Genomic DNA, 24,645 nt, shown 5'->3' with positions numbered 1-24,645 from the left:
ACAAACTTTAGACATTTTATCTTAGGTTTGTGTTCAGCGTTTGTTGCGGTGTAGAGTATTATTCCAAGTTACCTGTAGTTAGGATTTATACCTGAGGATAATAAGAGAGTTAGTAATTTAATATTGTTAGTGAATATTGATTAGCAAGAGTTTAGTTAGCACACCTTTGTGGTAGGAATTGGTAACGATGGATTCTTTACTTGTTTTTACTGCCAGTCAGCCACATTACCTCGCCTTGTGTCTGTATCCTGTGTGTGTAGGTTGGCAGGTACACACGTTTATGATTTTTTAATAGCTTAGTTTTGTAAGATTATACAATAGCAACATAAGTGATCTAAGGAGGAAGATTCATCGCTGTGGTGAAAATGTTCATCATTTTGAGATTAATTACTGTTATTGACTAAACATTGAGTGTGACGGGGAAAAAAAAATATTAAGAGACAAAAGAAACCCACTTGTTACCTGATTATTTTTATTGCTTATCGACCAAAATTCATGCAATTTTTTAGGGTTTAGGAACTGACGTGTAATAATGGCGAAGCAATTTGACTCGGGGATTTGTCTTGTTAGGTTTTGTAAAGTCATCAGCAAATGCAGTTTTCAGAAATAATTGCGTAATACAAGTCTACCCCAAAGGACCCAGGAGGAGGAGGAGGAGGAGGAAGAGGAGGAGGAAGAGGAGGAGGAGGAGGAGGAGGAAGAGGAGGTGCATAGTCTTGTCTTGTGTTAGAAGTTCACAATATAATTTAGGTTGTAAAAGGAGAGTATATGGGATAAAACAGGAGTTATATAATTGTGCTTTATTTTGTTTACATTAATTATCTGTCTAACTATTATCATTATTAAAGGTAGAGAGAGAGAGAGAGAGAGAGAGAGAGAGAGAGAGAGAGAGTTATTCAGCTCTTTCGTCTCGCTTTTACCCGAACCAATTGAAATTATAGCTGTTATCTTCAATTCACCGAGACAATGAACTACACTGATATTTTACCTTTTTTTTAATCTTCCTTGACTTGAAATATAGAAGTGTGGGTCATGATGAAGTTGTCCAGTGTCTTCATCTAGGAGGCGGCTCTCTCTCTCTCTCTCTCTCTCTCTCTCTCTCTCTCTCTCTCTCATTCGTCCGTTCATTCGTCTGTCAGTGAACTCTTTTTATTACTAGTCCTTGCACCCAAAACCTAACCTAACCAAACCTAATCTAATATGACCTACAGGTAAAACTAACCTAAACTAACCTAACCTAACCATCTGACTAAATAACTACTGCAAGAATGAAGAGATAACACTTGGATTATTATCAGTATATGAAGTGTCGAGTGAGTGAGTCTCGTCTTTCCACTTGAAGTTCTTGTCTGCTACTGAGCTTCAAGTGTCCGTCACCAAAAGAAGACTTGAGCTTCATCTTAGCTGGAATATAACACAGATGATGCTGTTATTCCATTGTTGTTGTTGTTGTTGTTGTTGTTGTTGTTGCTGTTGGTTTTTTTTTGGGGGGGCGGGGGGAGGGGTGTTTTTTTTGGGGGGGTGGGGTGTGTCAAACTCTGAGTGTATATGAAAATTAAGAAAATTCATGATGTATATAGATAATTTTTCTTATTACTTCAAATATATTTTCGATTCGGATAAATTATTACATATTATTAGCAGTCACTGAGGGTATGTCTTAAAGTAATTTGTAATGTAATAAGTAACATTAACAGGACTCTAATGATGGTGTGTTTGTAAAGTGAGGTAACTGGTTTATTGACATTATTGCAACACGGGGTTTCACCTGACAATATTGGACGAGCTGCTCAGTTACCACACCTGAGAACGCTCATTAAGGGAAGGGACTTGAGGTTCACAACACCTGTATTTATTTACTGTTTATTACCCTTTATTATTAACTTTTTGTATATTTCATAGAAGTTTCTGAAATTGTCTTAATTGATGAGTTTAATTTAATATATAGAATAAGATGGTGTTACAGGATAAGTACTTATGTTTTAGAAGATATTAAGTGATTTTTTTCTTCTCAGTTTCTGGTCTAATAGTTACTGTATGAAATGTAATTTTATTAATTCTGGCGTCAACATCTTAACTTTCTCTCTTTCTAACCTAACCTAACCTAACTTAACCTAATTTCGGTATAATATGGTTATTTTGTACTAGTAAATGACGTCTAATTGAAACTGACAAAACTGTAACATATATTAACTCATTTCTCTTACGTTAAAACATTTAAATTAAATTAATATCCTTCATTTACACCTACAGTGTGTAATGACCTTACTGAGGGATGTTTCCCGTGCGTGAGGGACATTGTTGTAATTGTTAAGAGTGACGTAACTAGTCGGTGATCCCTTCATTATTTTTGGTCTTGTTTTGTATTTATGAAGATGTTCTCAGCCTTTGAAAACTATGAATAACACACGTACCCATATATATATATATATATATATATATATATATATATATATATATATATATATATATATATATATATATATATATATATATATATATATATATATATATATCCCACATCCATTACACACACACACACACACACACACACACACACACACACACACACACCTGTTTGGCTATCTGCCATTTACACACCTAACCTTGCATCATATCTGATCTTTCTGACGTTACAATTATTCTGGTGTGTGTGTGCGCGCGTGCGTGTATGTGTAAATATGTATAAAAAGAGAGAGATAGAGAGAAAGAGATTAAATGCAATTATTGATTCCATGTAATGTAGTAAACAGACCACCTCAGGCAATTGGAAATGCGATATCCGATGTAAAATTACCCTTTTAGAATTTGATACTGATATATATATATATATATATATATATATATATATATATATATATATATGTATTATCATGGTTATTGGGGAGTTTGGTGTCCACAGCAACACTACACTGAAGGTAAACTAGAGATAATAATAGGAACAACACCTGTAGGACGGGCAGCACCTCCTATACTGTAGTTACTCAACCATCTACACTGTTTAAACCTTTAAGTGCCATTAAATCCATAAACGTAATAATAATCGGTAATTAGGAAGTTGGTTACACTTTAGGTAGGAATTATATTTTAAGGTAGCTATAGGTGGCGTTACACTCCTCGTTACGAACAACCTATGATGGCAGCTGTGTGTTGGAGAGCCTTACCTAGGACTCCTGTCTCTTGTAATAGTCTGGTAAGGAAGTGTAGTAAAATGTCAAGAAGCATCCTGGCCTCCCAAGACGTTGCTGAACAGTGAGGAAACCGTGTGATTTAGACTCGTTACAGAGGAAGTTGACCAGACGAGTAGTAAACCGGTTCAGCTCAGGTGGAGTTTACGTGCCCTGCCAACCGACTTATATCTGCCACTCGTGCGCTTTTAATGATGTTGGGAACAGCCAGACACTCAGAGAAGGTTGAACTTGTGAAACCTAACCTAACCTAACCTAACCAAACCAAACCAAACCTAACCATAACGACTATAATAACATCGTGTCTTACCTCATTGTTTGTAACTTAAAAAGAAATTAGTATGTATATTATGTATAAATATTCCCGAGCTTCACAAGTAAGAATTTCCCTCCTTTGGTCTTTCCATTATTTCAGTAACGTTTATCAACTCATGGATCTGTCTTGGTGTGTTAGGAGGATAAGAGAAGCGAGTTGTAACTGTGGGTGTGTCAGATACTTGCTCTATACATCTGTTCCTCATTCCAATAAGGTTTTAAAGTCCTTAGGTATTGATTTTCATCTATATTCACCATGAAGGGAAGCGCAAGTGTACAATCTTAAGACATTATTTATTCATGAGATGTGTTGTCACCCATAACACACCTTTATGATGGTAAAATTAATGATATTTCCAGGTATTATTTGTCCCGGTGCACGATGGAGGGGGAGGAGGAGGAGGAGGAGGTATTCAAGGTCCGGTTGAATATCAAAGGTAGTCGCGTCTCTTGTGTGTTATAGGTGGGGAGGAGGGGGGGGGGTGTCGCTGTTCACCCTCTCCCCGGGGATGTGTTTCTTACCGCTATTTATTTATTGCGTGGGTTGGGAGGTAGAGAGGTAACGAGATAAGCATAAATAAGACAGCGTGGAAAGAGAAGGAGGTGCCAATGAAAAGGGAAGGAGAGATCACGTGAGAGGGGAGGAGAAGGAGGAGGAAGAGGAAAAAAGTACATGGAAATGGGTGTGGCAAGGAAGGGTTGAAGAGAGAGAGAGAGAGAGATGGATGAGAAAGTGGTAGAAGGAAGAGGGGTGAAGTACAAAGGAAAAGATGGAGGAATAAGAAGTCGAGAGAGAGAGAGAGTTACAAGAAGCAAGGAAGGGGGGTGAGGGTTGGAAGTACCTGGGCTTCTGGTTTTACGTGAAACAATTACGGCCAAAAACTGAGGTTCTTATACCCTTGAGCACGTCTGTCAGGGCTCCGGCATGCGGCCTCGCCCTGGAATGTCAACACATCCGGCTGTGCTACCTGGGAAATGTCCGGCACAGGTGTACTTCTATGGGCGAGAGGGGGGGAGGGTGGCAGTTTACCATACGATAACTAGGGGGGGGGGGGGAAGATTAGGGAGGCACGGAGAGGTGTGTGTGTGTGTGTCTCCAGGTGAGGGGCGTGATTAATAGTTGGGTCGTGGTAGTTGCATTAATCAGGTGAGGGACGCATGGTGCCATTATAGGGCCAGTTACAACTCTAGGGAACACCACCTGAGGTAATGATTGGATGATTCATAGGGGACTCACCTGCTTCCTGGGGATATTGTTAAAAGTGTTCCTGAATCATATATGGAGATTATTCATTAAATCTATATATCACGCTAGATAAGGTTAAAATGCAAAGTAGCGTTAGTTTGTTTATAATTATTTTTTCGGAATATCAAATCATAATAAAATGGAAAATCTGTAATTTTTCCTTTCGTAACCTCACCTCACTTCACCTAACCCCACCTCACTTCACCTAACTTCACCTCACTTCACCTCACCGCACTTCACCTAACCTGACCTAACCTCACCTCTCAAGAATTCCTTGTATCCTAGCAGTTGGAGCATAGTTAAATAATATTATTCAGTAATAACTAACCCTAACATTATCTTACAAAGCTGAGGATAAATTAAATTAAACTACAGTAGGTTTAGGTAATGTTTATAAAGAGTTTACCTGTGCGAGTCAGCTGCTGTGTATTTTATATTCAGTTTAACTAAGTAATTATTACTATGTGCGGCTGTATGCAACAGTTTGAATTACTGTAAAAAAAAACACATATCTTTGGAAATAATGTATCCAGAGAGAGAGAGAGAGAGAGAGAGAGAATACTTACAATACTTTAGAAGTTTAGAAGGTGACAAACAACGATATATTTTAAGTAAGATGAGAATCGTGGTTGAGGTAGCTTCACACTGTTTACTTGAGAGACACACCTGGTGATACCTACTGGCTGCTAGCTACACCTTCCTTACCTGCCAAAACCCAGCTTTTATTATGCTTAAAGTAGGTGACTAGTGAGGCGGGTCGACTTTGAGATCAGGGGTCACTCGCTGGAAGTTACAACCCTACCGTGACCTGACCTGAAAAAGTTCCCTTGTTTTCCCCACTCACCTTTTTCCCTTCCTCTTCCTCACACATTTTGGTAAAACTTTTAAGAATAAAGGAAGAAGAAGAATATGGAAACAAAACGATAAAATAACTTCCTATAAGACTTTAATAAGCCTTCTTCTCCTCTTGTTGCATTCTCTTCTTGTTTTGATATTCGTAAAATAATTAAAGTCATGCGGGAATGTAAGATTTTCAGGTGTGCGTGTTAGTCTCAAGCTTTCTCCTGTGATGAATGAAAGCCGTCGAACAATCATCGAATTATATACCCTAGCGACTTCTGCCTTTATCGAGCATAGTGCGGCGGTGGCATTCCTGCATCCCCTCACCATGTATAAAGAAGACAACAGTTAACTACCTTGTGGCATCGACAATAACCATAAATCCTCAGTTCGCGTCGCAAGAAACTCAATTGCCTTTTTTGGGGAGAAGTTTTTGCAAGTTGGCGAAATGACGGTGTTCCGGCGGCTAATTCGTTCTACCGTGTTCTCAGCGGCTAAACGCCCCCCTCCCTCCCCCCTCCCTGAAATCTGTTTGTCATTTGTGCGTCTGTAGTCAACACCGCCAACCTAATCTTCTCGCTCTTGTGTGTAGCTGTTATGACCAAAGTCCTCGCTAGTTCTCGTTGGTGTAGTTAAAATCGCCTATTTCCTTTCTCGTTCTCGTTCGTGTAGCTCTTATGATCAACGTCCTCGCTAGTTCTCGTTCATATAATACACGAAACTTCTCATCTGCTTGTCTTTATCATTCCTCTCACTAAACCTATATACTTAACATTGGCTGAATAGTGTAGTGGATATCAGTGGAAGGTTTCAGAGTCCGACGATCAGATGGGAAAACAAAATAATGCTGTCGCCATAAAAGTTATATTTTTGTGTGTATGAATTTATAAATATGAAGATAGAGTGAACATTAGTCAAATGCTGTTACCTGTGTATTGTTGTGCTTTAGATGTAGGAAATAAATTTACATATTATTTTTGCCACAATAAAAATAAATTACTAAAAAAAAATATTGCCTTCCATATTTAGATTTTTATGTACATCAAAGTGATAAATGTGTGTGTGTGTGTGTGTGTGTGTGTGTGTGTGTGTGTGTGTGTGTACGTACAGAAACTACATTTTACACGTCCCTCACTCGGCTACTTCAGCACCAGGCAGCTCCTCCTCCTTCATCGTTTACCACCACCTACTTCACAGTAACCCGGCAAGATCATACACAAAGCACAATCGTTTCTCAGTTTCCGGATCAATAGTCTTGCCTCTCAGAAGATAATGTTTACCCCTATGTTTCCTTCATGAAGTTCTCGTTTTCGACTCGGGCTAATGACCGCCTGCCTGGGAGGAAGAATTCCTTGCCTCGTTTAACACCATTTGCTTGTCTCTTGTGCCGACGTTTCTTCCTTTAGAGAGCCGCCTGACCACAATAGATTGTAATATATGCCCACACACACTCCATTTCACTCAGACTAAACTGCTAGTTCCAATCGCCTTTAAAACTCTAAGAATTTTCATAAAAATTTCCCCGCTAGGAAGTTCCAATCTCCCATTACACTCCTTAAAGACCATCAACAGATACAGTTCATTCACTTCGTCACTGTAACTTTTTGTTTTGTTTTCTGACTTCGGAGTTGTTTCGATAGTCTTCCATTTCAACTACCTCCATCTCCAGGCAGTATCTCTGTTGAGGACGACGTAAACTGAAAGACACAACCAGTTGGCTTCATCCTTAATAACACTCAGTAAGTGGTCTTGTGTTCTCAGGCTTGGCCATGTCTAGCCAAGGTTCCTCGAGTGTCACTGACCACAATATACCGAAGACAAAAACTCCCCCCCCCTACTCCCCCTTCCCCTCCATCCCTCCTTCTCCCCCTTCCCTCCAAACCCTTTCTTCCTCCCCCCTTCCCTGTGTTCAGTGGTTGAGCTCGAGACCAGGTGGTAGGAGGAGGAGGAGGAGGAGGAGGAGGAGAGGGGATCATGAGAGTGAAGGTAGGAGTAGGGGAGGGGTAAAGATAAAGGGGAATAGGGAAAAAAAGAGTGAGGATAATCAAAGCAGTACACCGGAAACATTACTCCATCGCCGTATATGCAACATGTCCCGTGTGAGTCCTCTATAGTTGATGTTGTTTACATTCTAATGAGTTGTATTTTAGAATCTAATCTTTGGACCAATAATTATAACTTTTCTATAAGATTTTACTTCGTTTTTAAGGACTTTTGTTCGGTTAATAGAACACCTTTTCGGTTTAGAGAACATTTTAGAGAACACATGTTTGGTTTCAATGATACTTATTCATCAGATGACATTTATTTGGACAGTTCGTAGGTATAAGAAGACATTTATTCGCTTTAAAAGATGAATGTCATAAATGGTCATTATTTTTATTTCACATGACATTTATATACATTCAAAGGACATTTTCCGCCTTAACTGGGAATATCGTGCAAGACTTTCCATGGTGTTGCTGCCGCCTCTCAGACACGTTGGTCCTACCCATTATATTAGCCCTGGTCTCTCTCTCTTCTCCCTCGTTCCACGACCAGCTCTGCCATCACCGCCACCACCATCCTTGAAGTCTTACACGCCTAGTTCCGCCCTGAAACCTTACACTCCTTGTTCCTCTCTTGAAGCCTTACACTCGTAGTTCCGCCTTGAAGTCTTCCACTCCTTGTTCCTCTCTTGAAGCCTTACACTCCTAGTTCCGCCTTGAAACCTTCCACTCCTTGTTCCTCTCTTGGAACCTTACACGCCTAGTTCCTCTCCTGAAGTCAAAGATACACCTTGTTGATCTCCCAAAAGTTGACAATACATCGCGTGGTTTTCGTCGGCGAGTGACAATATACAGTATGTACACTACAGTATGTTAGATTACTGAAGTCTGGAACACATTCTTACAGTTCAGGAGGAGTGCAGGAGTTGACAGAGCAGTTTTTTTTGTCGTCAAACCTTCAAAATATTGACAGGATACCGTTGTATGGTCCCCCAAAGGTGTCATTGTACTGTATATTTTAGCTTAGCTTCCTCGCATTAACGGTACGTCCCAAACTGGCTTATTGTACCTTCAGAATTTCAGATAACCGGCCCCATGAAACTCACCTGAAGTTATGATGGTGATATGTTTGGTCTTAACAGAAAGTGGTTGGTAGTTGTGGTAGCATGATGGTGGTAGTTGTGGTAGCAAGACTGATAACTTACAGCGATAATAATAGGAGTACTAGTGTGTGATAAGGTTGGGTTCAAGATGATGGTAGTGGTGACTGTCTTAGTTATAGGAGTAGTGATGGTGGTGGTGGAGGAACTACTGTAGTGTGTATGTAGTGGGGAGGGAGGGAGGGAGGGAGGAAGGAAGGAAGGAAGGAAGGAAGGAAGGAAGGAAGGAAGGGAGGGAGAGAGGGAGAGAAGGAAGGTAGGGAAGGAAGGGAAGGATGAAGGCATGAGGAGTCTAGGGGCGCCTCGCAGACCTAAGATAAGTGTTATCAAACTCAGTCATCCTGAGCATGGAATCCAGATCGTTGTTTTATGCGTGACAGAAGAGCAGAAATGCGGACAGGAACCCTCGACCGCTCATTTAATTTAGGTTGAGAACTCTAGTGGGATGGGGAGAGGGAGAGGAGGGGAGGGGGAGACAAGGGGAGAGTGGAGGAGGAGGGAGACAAGGGAGAGAGGGAGAGGAGGGGAGGGGGAGAGTCAAGGGAAGATAGGGAAGGGGGAGGGAAGAGGTTGGTAGGAGTTAGTCTATTGGGAAAGGGACCAGTGGTTAAGGGGCTAGGGATTAGGGAGGGAGAGTCACTCTATATAGGTTTACAGATGAGAAAACTGGAGTAGACAATGAAGGATTAGGGAGAGGGATTTATATATGAATAACTATGGTAAGGGATTAGGGATTTGTAAAGGGGGCGTGGAGTCGATGTATGGGGAATTATTAGGGGGGATTTTAAGGTACTGTGGGATTAATTAAGGGATAATTCAATAGGGAGAAGGATTATGTAAGAATTCCTATAATAAGGGATGGGGGATTATAGGAAGGGAGAGGAGTCACTGTATGGGGGATTATGGGGGGCGAAGTGCAGTTTGGTGTAGGGGAATGAAGGGGATGGAGGGATGGAGGAATGACTCAATGGGGGAAGGATTATGAATGGGGATTTTTTGGTGATGGGTGAGGGATTGTAAATGGATAATAGGAGTCACTGGATAGGGATTATGGGTGAAGATCAATGGTAAGGGTATATGGGGTAGGGATTATGAATGATGAAATGGGGATAATTAATAGGCGATGGTTAGGATGAGGTAGTATGAGGGATTGTAGGTTGAAACAGTCCTTCAAGAGGGAGAGATATGGAGTGAGGATAAGGAAGAGTAGCTGTCAGGAGGAAATCTGAGGAGGGCGCTGAGGAAGAAAATAAGGAGGGAGTGGAACTAATTTGAACTTATATGAATGGCAAAAAAAATAATTAAGTCCTTCAATTCTTCACTTTACTTGATTATACACCAAATGGTATTTATATTTTTCTGTTGTTTTATATATATATATATATATATATATAAATTTTACAAGTATATAACCAGAATTAAACTTGTTCTACACGCTGTACAATGAACCCGTTGCTCAGGTGTGTGTGTGTGTGTGTGTGTGTGTGTGTGTGTGTGTGTGTGTGTGTGTGTGTGTGTGTGTGTGTGTGTGTCTGTGTTTATAATGTTTTAGTTCATCGACCCCTATTACGGCCTGTCGGTGTTTCACATTCTTGAATTTATTGAAGACTTAACCAGAGGAACGGCTCAGGTGAAGGAAGATTGTGGAACAGCGTACGAGAGAAGAAAATAATAAGAATAATAAGAAAAGACTAATAATAATAATAAGAAGAAGAAGAAGAAGAAGAATTTACCCACTGTTTTTTTTTTCGTTTGATATTTTAACTTGGTTTGATAATTGACAATGAAATTAATTGTTGTTTTTGTTTCACAGTGAATGCAACAAAATATTTGATTACGTTGGTCGTGTCTCAAGCGGTGTAGTAGAATTGTAGGAGGCGAATATTTGTTATGTAGTTTGTTGTAGAGTTAAAAGTGATTATTATTTACAGTGATTAGAGTCATTGGTTTCTTGAGTACAATGTTATAACCTTGAGTACGATGTCAGCACCTTTAGTACAATGTCGACATCTTGGATATAATGTCAGCACCTTGAGTATAATGTCAATCCCTTGAGTACAATGACAACACCTTGAGTACAATGCCAACTCCTTACCGATAATTAATTCACCCCATGAGCAAGATGCCTTACACCTTTGACCCCGACCCTTTGACCCCGACCCCATTTAACCCCTGACCCACCGACCTCCCTGATCCCCTTGACTCCTTGACTTTTCCCCCGCCTGTAGCCCTGACCATCCCAATCTCTCTTCCCCCTGACCCTTCCCTCTGAGCCTCCCCCTGACCCTCCCCCTCCGTACCCCTGACCAACCCAATCTCCCTCACCACCAAGAATCCGCCCCGTCACGCCCCTCGTAATTAGATGGATCAAAACCCATCTTTTTGTTCCCTCTCAGCTGAGACAATAGGCTCATAACTGACTCGGAATTTATTATATTAAACAGTGAATATCTCTGAAGCGGACCATGGCGCATAGTGTGTGTGTGTGTGTGTGTGTGTGTGTGTGTGTGTGTGTGTGTGTGTGTGTGTGTGTGCGCGCGCATAATAATATCAGCAAGTCTCAACGTCTGTGTCTAAGTGTGTTGCACTGAGTGGTCTAATGTGTGATAAGGACCGCCGCAAAATGGGATACCGAATGAATTAGTTCAACAAAAATAGTTTCGAACTTTAAATATTGTAATTATATCAATAGCCTCTTCTGAACATCACCTCCAACCCCAATTAACACTCCTAAATGTAACTAACATTTACTGAAAGGTTCCAGGGTCGCAAGAATATGATTCGGGTGCCGCATGCGGACCCCGAGTTGAAGACCACTGGTATAAATGTATGGGTGTATGTTGCGTGTGTATATATGTGTGTGTGTGTACTGATGCTCGTACGTACACTACATCCCTACGTGTACAGAGGTGAATGCACGTATGTAGACACAAATATTGGCCAAGCTGTAAATTATTGTCAACTATGCACCTTCTAACCTGCCCCCCCTCTTCCTCCTCTCCCCAACTTGAAATGATATTTGTATAGAACTGTGTTTGATGTTGCAACTGTGTGTGTGTTGTTTCCTGTCGGAATATCACAAAACTAATATCAAAGGAATTGTAGGCATAACATTTTACTGGTAATAAATTTAGAGTGTAAAATATATGTTCTCTAAACCTCCAATACCCAGCCATGTTAAAATTTAATCTCTGGGTTCCTATTTTTCTCTCCGGACCAATAAAAATAAACATTAATGTGATCTAAGTATAGTGTTTGGCGAAATTGGAACCAAGTTATTGACCAATATTATTTATGCTTGTATAAATATGTATGTCAATATCGTTTACGCGACGTTTTCCATCCAAGTGTAGAAATTTGAAATAACCAAAGCTGTTGTTGTTGTCGCTGTGTGTGTGTGTGTGTGTGTGTGTGTGTGTGGGTGTGTGTGTGTGTGTGTGTGTGTGTGTGTGTGTGTGTGTGTGTGTGTGTGTGTGTGTGTGTGTGTGTGTGTGTGTGTGTGTGTGTGTGTGTCTGTGCGTGTGTGTGTAATTTTTTTCACTAAATCCCACATTAATCCTCTACGATACTCATTTCATAATTGTTGAATAAATATGTGTGTGTATGTGATTCCTAGATTGATAAAGCGAGAGAGCCATTTGATCATGTATCCGCTGCTGCTCACTTCAATTACGTCCATAAAACTCATTTAGGAACCAATCACTTAGGCTAGCGTCAATAAAAGCAGGATACCTCACCTACAAAAGGTTCACTCTCAGATTATTAGAGATATCCTGGAGCGGCACGACAAAATGAAATGGTTTAAATAAAAATGATATAGAATAAAGGATGCTTAATACTTGTTGGTGTAACTGGGAGTATCCAAGGTGATTTTATGTCGCCGTGCGCTCGTTGTCAAGTGCGGTGTGTGTGTGTGTGTGTGTGTGTGTGTGTTGGTGCTTTTCTTCGTAATATGACTGGTTTTTCTTCCCATATTTCACATTTTACTCAAGTTTTTTGTCTTTTAAATTCTCATACTTTTTCTTAATTTTTGGTTTTGTGTGTTATTAATTGGGTCTTCCTTTCCTACTTTTTTTTGTGTTTTTTTTTTCTCCACATTGTGACTTATTTTCTTTGTTTTCTTAACTTTTCTTAATTCTTCACTCTGTCCTTTATTCTATATTTACTCGTGTTCACTTCTCCTCTCTGTCTACCAGTTATCACCGTATCTTTATTCTCTTTCTAATATTACTAAAACTTAACTTCATTACTTCACACCTGGTTTAAATTACAACATATAGGACATATTACCTACAACCAACACTTCACCTGGGTTTACCTGTATTGGTTTAATTAGTGACATATTGCAGGTAACTCTGGCATGATTTTGTTTAACATGTATTATAAGTCACTTTCGGAATAGATCACACAATTTTTACTCTTTGATGATGTCCGAACACCTGTGGGATATTAATTGCAGGTGGATCACGTCTATGTACTTTAGTAACGACACATTGGGTATTTAACTCCTCTGTGACACAATTTATATCTCCAATACTTTGATTATTTTTTTTTAGCATAGGTGGATCAAGTAGGTACGCAAGTGGAAATTGTCAGTGCCAGGTTGGGAAAACGACTCAATTAACGTGGCTGTGTTCGTTGTCATTGTCTTCTTCTATTTTTTTCTTCCCCTCTTCAAGGTACCATTGATCACATTGATTCATTAATGTGAAGCGCTGTTAAACCTATCTCTATTAAACCCTTTATGTCGTAGTGTCGCTCTTAGGTGGTTTATTTTGGTTAATGGCAAAGGATTTTTATTCACTTGAGAGAAACTCCCTATCACTCATTGGGTTAACACCTATCTTTATTAAGAATGGCCTTTTTCTCTTCTCTCTCACCCTCCTCTTCGTATCCTCCTCCTCCTCCTCCTCCTCCTCCTCCTCCTCCTCGGCATTCTTTCGTCCCCGTCTCCCTCTCCCCCTCCTTACATCCCCCTTCCTTCCTCCTCCCTCCTTTTCTCTATATCACCCTCTTCCTCCTCCTTCCTCCTCGTATCACCCTCCTCCTCCTCCTCCTTCCATCGCCTCTTCCATCCCTCTTCCTCCTTTGTTAATTCCCCCCTCTGGTCTTTCATCATTCAGGAGATAATAAACTAACACCATTGGGTTGTCTATCGTTCACTGTGAGTCTGAGGAGTGACTGACTACACGCCGGGTGGGTCTGCTCACCCCCCAGTCCCGTGTTGTCGTCGGCAAGGAAGTGTTAGTTGGTCTTTAAAGTATCATAACTGGTCCTAACTTAACCAAGACAGAAGCGTGACTGACTGGAGTAACTTATAAATCTACATAAAAGAAGAAGTAATGATAGTGTTTATGTCTTAACTCCTCCTTTCACTCCTACCTAAACTAATTTGTTCTGTTGTATGTGGTTAAGGTTAAATGATTTTCCCTCCCAACTGCTATTAACTGCTTCCAACCACATCTAAACTACCATATATATATATATATATATATATATATATATATATATATATATTTCATGTAAATCCACAATGAAAACATGAATAAAATAAATCTTGATAAAATCACACGGGAAAAGGAAACAACGGAGGTACCGTTGTTTCCTTTTTGTGATTTATCATATATATATATATATATATATATATATATATATATATATATATATATATATATATATATATATATATATATTTATTTATTTATTTATTTATTTATAAATGTATAACGAGAACTTAACCCGGGTTATTTTGTGTATATAGTTGTGTACATTTATACGTTTATATTTATTTATTTTTCATTGTCTTAAAAAAAAATATTCTGTTCATCTAGGTGTGTTGTTGTTTATTGCCGATGGCCGTGTGTCCAGGGGAAATATGATGTTTCATTATCGTTTATTCGATTCACTGCGTTACGTATCGGTCATGTTTTTTAAATTTTACATGTGTTGTGTAAATGCCTTTAGTGTAATACGTACGGCAGCTATTTAGTTTATTATGTCCATGCTTTTAGTTGATTAACCCGTCAGTGTTTAATGATATACCAATATGTTTGATTGGCTTTATGGTTGTGTTTCTGTGTACACGTTTTCATATTTTACATTTGTACATTTGCAGTTTTCAATATAAAACATTTTTTTATTAATGAAATTGCACCATTTTGTTTCATAGTTATCGCCTCTGTTTTGTTTACGGTCATTTTTGAGGCATTAAATCAATTGTCTCTGCCGCACCGCTGCCGCTGCTGTCGTCATTGCACCACCACCGCTGTTGCCACTACCGCCGCTGGTGTCACCGTTGCAAATGACACGCTGTCGCCGCCATCGCCGCTGCTGACGTTACGACACAGTGTAAGGCCTGCAACACATAGTAACTGAGAGAGTTACGGCGCTTCATGGACTGGCTACCGTCAACCCGTTATACCGTACGTCATCCACGACTCAACTCTCAACGAAGAAGAAATGAAAAAAAAACCGAACGAACGCTGGAATAAATGAAATATGGGATAAGAGAAAATTACAGGGTGGATTATACAAAATGAATAGCTTGCGAAGGGATTTGCTTAGAGGAAGAATTATGATGGTTGAGTCAATAGAGGGCGTGAAAGGAGGAGACCAAGTGGCATAATAAGCGGTGGGGAGGGTAGAGGGGCGGCAGGCAGGACCCGGAGGTGCATATGAAGGATCACGACGACCGGAGGTGGGGGCCGCCAGGAGGGGGATGGAGGTAGAGGGCGCTTGCGGGGGAAGGAAGGCAGAGGCCGCTAGGAGGGGGAAGGAAGATAGAGGGGACTATGGGGGGAAGGAGGTAAAGGGCGCTAGGAGGGGGAAGGAAGGTAGAGGCCGCTAGGAGGGAGAAGGAGGTAAAGGGCGCTAGGAGGGGGAAGGAAGGTAGAGTCCGCTAGAAAGGATTAGGAAGCTAAGAGGTCACCAGAAGGAACAAGGAGGCTGGATGGATTTATACACAGGATGGATGAGATAAAAGGAGAAAATAATTACAGTTTGGGACACAGGAAGGAGAAGGCAAGAGTGAGGAGGCGGGGAGGAGAAATAAGGGTTCCCCAAGATGTCTGAAGGAAACAGGTGAAGGGAAGTGATGAGAGAGGTAAATTGAGGGACTTGGATGATTGAGATGGATGAGGGAGGCGGAGAAAGAACAGAGATAATCAGTGTAAGGTAAGATGGCGGGTGTAAGGTAGGATGGCAGGTGTAAGGTAGGATGACAGGTGTTATAAGGTAAGATGACAGGTATAAGGTAGGGTGGTAGGTGTTGTGCGGTAAGGTGGAAGTTGTAAGAAAGGCTGACAGGTGTTGTAAGATGAGGTGACAGGTGTAAGGTAGGGTGGTAGGTGTTGTAAGGTAGAATGGTGACAGTTGTATGGCTAATATGTCTCAACCAGGAGCCTGTCGTCTGTACAAATGTAATAACCCCGAGTACAATGACGACCCAATGAGTACAATACAATCTTAATCAAGGGACTAAAAGTCATCATACTCAAGGGGTTTAAGATGTCTTACTCAGTACCCTACTTTATTGTAATCATTTAGTTGTCATCGTACTCAAAGGGGTTCAAGTTTGTTATTGTTCTTCAAACCCAAATAACTCTAATCTCTTTCCTCTGTTACGAAATTATAACAAACACATTCGGTTCATAACGCTGATGTGTTGATTTCATGACGAACTTTTGCCTACCTGTGTTTGATATAAGATTTCAGAAGTGAGACGTACCATTATGCCTTGGTAAAAATCATATGGTCTCTTCCCATGACTTATGTGTGTGTAATTTGTGATACTTAAAATTATAAAGTGGGTTTTACACTAGAGGTGAAGTTAATCTTGTAATATCAAGGTCAGAGTGACAGGAGTTGAGTACCTGAGTTGTCACTTAGGATATAATCACCATCGCTACCTCTGACAGTCTCGGACATCCGCTCAAGAGGAAGACGGATGATGGAGCCGGTAATGTTAACTTGACCTTGATGAGTGGAGGGGAAGAGATGAGAAGGGGATGGGGAGGAAGGTGAGAGAGATAGACAATTAGACAGAGAGGGAAGGGGAGAGGAAGGAAGAGAGGGAGAGGAAGGGAGGGAGGGAGAGGAAGGGAGGGAGGGAGAACAGGACAGAGCAACAGACAGGCACAGAGATAAGACAATGATAACCCGTGTTTACGTTGGGCTGCCACTTCCTACACTGATGGATCATTATTAACTAGAGTTGATATCACTGTGATTTACTCATTATAATTTCTGCACTAATTAGAAGGAGCAAGAGCATGAAGTATCGTGCCCTAGCTGCATCCTCCCTACCTCGCCGAATCACTGTGATTAAATTAATATGCGCTATAACTTACGCTAATGACCCTTACTCTCATAAGGAAACTAGGAACAAAGTGATTAGGGCTCTCGGAGGTTCCTGTCAGGACAAGAGGCAGTGTGCGAATCCTGTGGGCGCTGGGTCTTTGCAGGTATGGGTGCCGTGGCTGTGGGCTGTGGGTGGCTATGTCGGTCTGGTCTCTTGAGGACTGGATACATCTACTACCTGTGTGATTGGCTTTACTTTCCTGGATGTACCTGACAGACTGACGATAATGGGGTATATTTGTCTCGTCCAGGTGAACAGCTGAGGTGAAAGATAAAAAATAGTAATCTGATTCATCTGTTTTGATTGTTGATGGGAACTACCAACCATAACTGCTGGAGACACTGATGCCATACTCTTCCTGAACATATAATATCACTCCTGTACGCACCGAGGTAATGAGGCCAGCCAGCAGCACGTGAGAGACGACTAGTGTCCTCGACTCATGACTTCACCTGTTTTTCTCATCTAATTCCCAAGAGGCGGAGGTTTTTCGCCACATGTGCAACTCTCAGACATCATCCTTATTATCCACATTAACCAAATTTGTTGTCTGAGGAGCAGAGAATGATGAGTTTTATCACCCTGATCTGTCCCCACAGTATGAGGGTAATTACCTAATTAGGTTTATATCTTTTTATTACCTTGTAAAGCACTGTGATAAAAAAATCCTAAGGACAAGATCATGAGAGATTATAAATTATTAGGAGGGGCAGTAAAATCTTCTTCTGGTGTCTGTAAATCACATGACTGAAGACTCGTTAATTTTGCCCCATAAAACATGACGGGCATTGCCCCTCCGTCACGAGCACCGGAAAGCATTACAGGTGAAGCCTCTCATTTACCTGCGCGTCTGTGCACTCGCCTCATGAATAAGTTGGAAGCTAATTTCTAATAATTGCAATTTTTTTACCGCTGAGTTTGGTCGGCGGAGGACTGGCGAGATGTAGGTGTTGCCTCCACACCCCTCCAATGTGTTTGTTGCTGTCTCTTCACCAACCACCCCGGGCTACTGAGCGATTGGCATCTACCACTGATGAAAGCCACTAACTCTCTTCACACACATATATTTCTTAGTGAATAATATCGAACTCCAGATATAGACTTAAGCTAACCTCGTGTAAGATAACTATAGGTATTTTTTTGCAATTTCATTTATATTTTAATGAAAACATATGATGCTTTTCTAACCCCAAACCACTGCAGTAGTTCAAACTCAACCAGACGTAAACTTGTGTATTCCGGTAGGACGCGTGAGGCAGTTTTTAAAGAACCGAAGCATTTTTTTTATATATCTCTACGTGAGGTATAGTGTTGATGGTTGGCGTCTGTCGATGGTGAACTGTGTTAACAAACTTCATATAAGTATTTATGAATTCCATTGTCGGGTCCTGTTGTGAACATGTGTAAACTCTGACCACACTGCTGGACATTTACCAGTTCAGGCGATAATGACTTAGATCTTTAGTAAATATACATCATCCTCGACAGTAGTACGATTTATCACTGACGTTCTTGGAGGTTATACTTGAATCCAAACAATAATAACTTACCATTGAGACCAGACAACAGCTCCAGCAGGTAACACGACCGCTTCCCATCATCACGCACCTTGTTGAGGATAATGTTGATGTCTCGTAGTGTGTATTGTTATTGAATTTGGGAAGTATTTCAGCAACTTCGGTTAAATCACCTCTTGGTTGTGTATAAATAAGTATCATATTGGCAGGGTTTTACTTTAAAGACTGTCGGGGAAGGAGGGCGGCAAACACACACTGATATTGCCTGTCGGGTAAGTATAATATTTCTAGACCAACTATTCCAAACACCTCAGTAGGAATTCCTTAATATTGTCTACTTATATTCAGTCGTTCTTGTTCTCGTTACTTACTCTCTGGAAGGTGTGGAAGCAGAGGAGGGTTGTCAGTGTTTGTGTTTGTAAGTATAAATAGACCTTATTTGTATTACTTGTGTCTGTCAGAGTCTCACGTAATACATATTTCGAGTGGGGAGACAACATAACACTGTTTCAGGTGTGTAACATATGTACCTGGTGACCTGACACAACTAAACCATGATAGGCATACAGACAATTATATATTTAATGTATAACTGTTATATCGAGCACTTCAATCACGGCAGGACACCCCATTTTGGATTACATGCATAAAAACTCAATATTAGTAGGATACATACATACTGTACTATATCTGTATGTCTGTCTGCAGTATATCAACCGTATACAATATATGTAATGAGTGCATATGCATGTATGTAGATAAAGACAATTGAACAATAATGTATGTGTGTATTTATGCATACAAATCATCCAGTGTACAGCCACATTGTGCGGTATGTGTACTGTGTATATAAAAATCAGTGCATAAGTGTAATATACCAGCACATGTGTGTGGTTGTGGCTGATGAACTGAACACCGGCTGGCCTCTCCTATTATCGCCTCCACATAGTGAAATGTTCTGTGTAAATGGAAAATTTTTGATATAAAATGTTCTTGATGAAAAAAAAAATAGAAGTTTATCAGTGTTATTATCCCTTGACGTCAATGCAACAGTGATGAAACATTTCCAATTCTATCACTGACGAAACAAAACGGTCGGAATATATCAACATGTTAAAAACTTATTTTTCGCTGTTAAAACAACATGAAAAATTGAGAAGTTGTTGCTGACAAAGATTAATACATGCAGGCGATGTTAGAGAATTTCCATTTAGTCGTGCAGTATTCGTCGTTTTTGAGTATGCATTATAGATGTGGCGTGAGTGTTGTTCATGGGCGGGCTTGTTCCCACCAGAGGGGGACAAACGTCACTCAACGAGCGCTAAAACCCCCCAAAAAGCTTGCCGGCCTGGGAATATCCTGCCATCAACAAATGCGGTTGTGAAGATTACGAAGGCAGTCACCACAGTAAGTCTCAATCCGGGTGGCGGGGGTCCGTGGTTTACTGTGTGTCGGGAGGCAGGTGGAGCCTCGGCCAGCGCCAGGCTCAACACCACCCTCCATTACGCCCAGCCCTTGTAGCACCGCCCCTCACCCCCCTTCCCTCCCCTCCCCTCCCTTAAGCTTCCACTCTGAGCGACACACACATTTATATGTTTTGTGGTGTTCTCTTCATATTCATTTGACAACTAGCTCACCGCTTTGTTGTAGATCTCTCTTTTGATTGGGATTTTGTGAGAGCGCAATGGGAACTCAGTGCTGACTCTATTAGGCAATTTAAAGTAAAAAAAAAACGTATCCCCGAAGTAGATAATATATATATATATATATATATATATATATATATATATATATATATATATATATATATATATATATATATATATATAATAGTGAGAATGTGTGTTTCCAATATGTATTTGTACTAGTGTGTGTGTGTGTGTCTATATGTAAGTCAATTATTATTATGTGATCCTGGATGATGTACCAATAAGCTGAGGACGTACAATAGTGTCAGGTAGAAGAGGGTCAGACAGAGATCAACTAAAAGCATACATGGAAAGATTTTTATCCCGGCCTGTAGGTGAAGGGAAGTCCGGGGCAATACTGTGATCATCTCTCAGTGTTATGAAAAGAAATAGGACTAGTGGTGTCAGTGGAAATGCAAATAAATATTTAAAGAGGAGTATTATTCAGGTATGTATGCAAATACATAATCTTGAATTTAGAGAGCCTTAAATATTTACGAAGAAAGGTCATGTATACGTGTGTGTGTATTTCATGTGCGTTGTTTGTGTGTATGTGTGTTACTGTAATTATGCTCTTTGATTGTAACGTATGTGGTTTTTTGGCTATGTGACCTGTGTGTATGTATCTAGACTATTACTGGTGTTTTTTGTGTGCACATATAATTATATACAAGTAAGTATTGTACGTGTTTTCATTTCTGTGTCAATGAGCAAGTAGTGGTGGCTGTGGGTAGCTCTGTGGCCTTCGGGAGTAAATGTGAGGATGAGGTGCCAATAGATGCTAGCGGAACTCCTATACGTCTAGAGCCGGTGGGTTACACAGGGGCAGCTACACTGCAAGTCGTTCGAGAAGTGAAAGGTTCAGCTAATGTCGCTTCGTGTGACAGAAACGAAGTCCTTTAAAACTCTCTGTTCCAGGAGTGTAGAGCTGTGGCCTGTAGCAAGCATACCTGACGTGGAGCTATGTGGGTTTTACTTTCAATTATCATGAAGTTAGCGGACAGTTTCCTTATGTATGTTGATTTCCCCAGAGCTCGAGCTTCCGTTCTCCAAGATAGGCGTGAGCTTCGGTGTTTAATTTAATGGAACATGGTGGCAGGGAAAAAATTAATCGATGTCAACACTCACAGGAAATTTTCACCGCCATATATATTTTAATCTTCAAAGAAACACAAACATGGAGATAATTTTGTTGTCGTTGTTGATGTTTTTGTTGTTGTTGCTTTAGGTGCTTTAACTGTCAAGGGCTAAAATATTAAAGAACCGTTCACTTGGTCTTCTTGATCTCTTACACAAACAAAAAGAACTTGATGTGACTTATTGAACGAACATCCGGATTTTTTCTTCTTCTCTAGAGACGAATTGTATCTACAGATTGTACCGACACAGTCAACAAACACGGATGTAAGATGATTAAATTGTGTTTTTTTTTTTTTTTTTGGCACGGCCCGGGATTGGTATTTCAGCATGAGAAGATAATTACTGCGGTTTAAAGAGCAAATATGATACAAGGTTAAAATTTTAAATGGCAACAGACCCAATCGTACATACCATGTGTGTGTGGGGGGGTGGGGGGGGGTGGGGGAGGGTAATTGCGTGTGTTTGTTTTTGTGTTTCCTTGCGTCTGGTTTAGATTACGCTTTGTGTGTGTGTGTGTGTGTGTGTGTGTGTTTTCTTATGTCTGGTTTAGATTACACTTTCATGTAAGTCTGTCTAGCCGATGAGTGAAGCTGTACACACACACACACACACACACACACACACACACACACACATACACACACACACGCACACACACACACACACACACAGGGATCAGCTTCAGGTGTATTGACACTCGAGTTGCCTTTGAGCCTCTGAAGATTAACGTGTGTTGGTTAGGTTAGGTTAGTCGTCATTATTTAAGCTACACTCCCCAACAGATCTCTCCACCTTCCCTTTTTTCATGGATGGTAACTATCAATTTAATTTCGACTATGTTTTTGTAGTTTCTATGAAGTTTTCTATATTTTCGAAGTTTTATAGTTTTTCTAATTTTTGTAGTTTTATGATTTTCTATATTTTTGTAGTTTTTATGATTTTTTCTATATTTGTGAAGTTTTTACGAAGTTTTTCTATATTTTTGGTAGTTTTGTATATTTTTTTGTATTTTTTAGTTTTTATGTATTTATTATATATTTTTTTAGTTTTATGTATTTTTTTCTATAGTTTTGTAGTTTTTATGTATTTATACTTCTTTGTAATTTTATGTATTTTTCAAAAAAATTTTGTAGGTTTTTATTACTTTTTGCGAGACTTTTGAAAATTAGGAAAGTTCATCTACAGGTAAAGTGATTCGACCTTCATCTACAGGTGGACTGATTGTTGTTTACATTTAATATCTCTTACCACGCCTGTCACCACACCTGTAATCACACCTTTCACCACACCTAACACCACATCTAACACCACGCTTAACACTACACCTATAACCACATCTGTCACCACACCTGTAACCACATCTGTAACCACTCCTAATACCACACTTGTCACCACACCTGACACACACACCAAACACCACACCTAACACCACACCTGTCACCTCCACATTAACATTCTGGACCCCACATTTAGTAATCGCAATCCAGTCACCCAATTAAGCAAATATACAGATCCTACCTGAGTTCAGTCGCAGGTAAGAACAATGACCACAACAAAGTGAGGTAATTAAAACAAGCACCTGTACCCCCTGATACCTGGGTCGTGAAGGTCCAGCTAATTAGAATGGATGATTCTCATTTATACAGATCAAAGACGAGGGTTTGTTTCAGTATTGGTGACTGCGTGTTGATCGTGTTGCTACTGTGGTGGTGGTGGTGATGGTTAAGCTCATGTGGGTGTGTGGGGGGGGTGGTTTGGGGGTGAGGTGTGTGTGTGTGGAGTGTGTGGGTGTATGCTGGGGTTGGGAGGAAATCGGGGTGTATGTAAGGGAGGTGTGGAGGGTGAGAAATGTGGGTGTGGATGGATGTGTAGGATATACGGGAAGGGGAGATGTGGATGTGTGGGTATAAAGGATATTGTTTTCTGGTTGATGTTTCGAAGAATTTGGTTCACTTAACACTGGTACTTTCACTACTTGTGAGAATTTATAAATGCTGACCGTGTTAGATAAATTTCGGAAACTAATAACTACAAAACTTATAACCTGTAATACTTGTTGATAATTAAAGATGCATAGATTACTTATATGAACTTCCAGCACATATTGGTACCTATATTATTTAAAAGTTTTTACTTCTCTTGCCACAGTACTTTCCGATACTTACAATACTTTCAAGACACTTAAAAGATCTTACGGTAAACTACACATACTTATCTTAGTGTTGTTATTCTTAAATTAAGTCGATCAGGGATTATTTAACTTCACTGTAATTATTTCCGATCACTCAGTTTAGCCAATCAGATACAAATAATTGTGTCTGATAATTTAGACACCGCGGGGATTAGTTGATAAATCTCAATTATGAATTTATGAGTAAATAATTCAGTTATAATTTATTGTTTCTAATAATTTACTTTAATCGATAACAAATAACACAAATTGTTGGTTCCGAGAATTCACTTCAGTCAATAGATAAATAAGTCACATTTAGGAATAGTAAGTATATGCAAATTATTAACCCTTGTAACTCAATATAATCGTTTGGTTAATATGTATATTTCACTATAATTGATCAGGTAATAATTTCCTCGTTTCGTAACTGACTGCTGCTGATAATTCATAATCGTCAATAAATGAATTTATAACTATTTTTATGGCAGTTTATTGGTTCCGGTAACACAATTTAATCCAGTAGCGAAAATTATTGCCGATTGGAATAGGTAACTCACATTCATTAATCATCTATCAACCTTGAGTCTTTATTATTTATTCTTTTTTATGATAATTTATTTCAAGTGATGACTGCTTGTGTAAATTACTTTTTTTTTTACATGTAAGGTTTTAATTATTTGTGAGCTCATTATATGTGTGTGAGTCATCGCTGTTCATGACCCACGCAGGGCTCTCTGACTCACCTGTGTTAGTCACTTGTTTCTCCCGAGTTGTTAGCCATGACCAAGGCGTAACATCCTGTGGGTGATGTGATCTGTGTGTGTGTGTGTGTGTGTGTGTGTGTGTGTGTGTGTGTGTGTGTGTGTGTGTGTGTGTGTGTGTGTTATTTTTATCTGTATTGTGGTTCCAGATACCGTCAGATGTGTCTTTGTGTATATATATAAGGATTGTTCAGTAGTAACAATATTGATAAGAGAGAAAGAAAATATAAAAGTAATCGGATCATTTCATTGACTATTCTTCAAAGTATT

Source organism: Homarus americanus, unplaced genomic scaffold (genome assembly GCF_018991925.1).
Source record: "Homarus americanus isolate GMGI-L3 unplaced genomic scaffold, GMGI_Hamer_2.0 scaffold13495, whole genome shotgun sequence".
NCBI classification, from domain to species: Eukaryota; Metazoa; Arthropoda; class Malacostraca; order Decapoda; family Nephropidae; genus Homarus; species Homarus americanus.
This window is presented reverse-complemented; position numbering follows the sequence as displayed.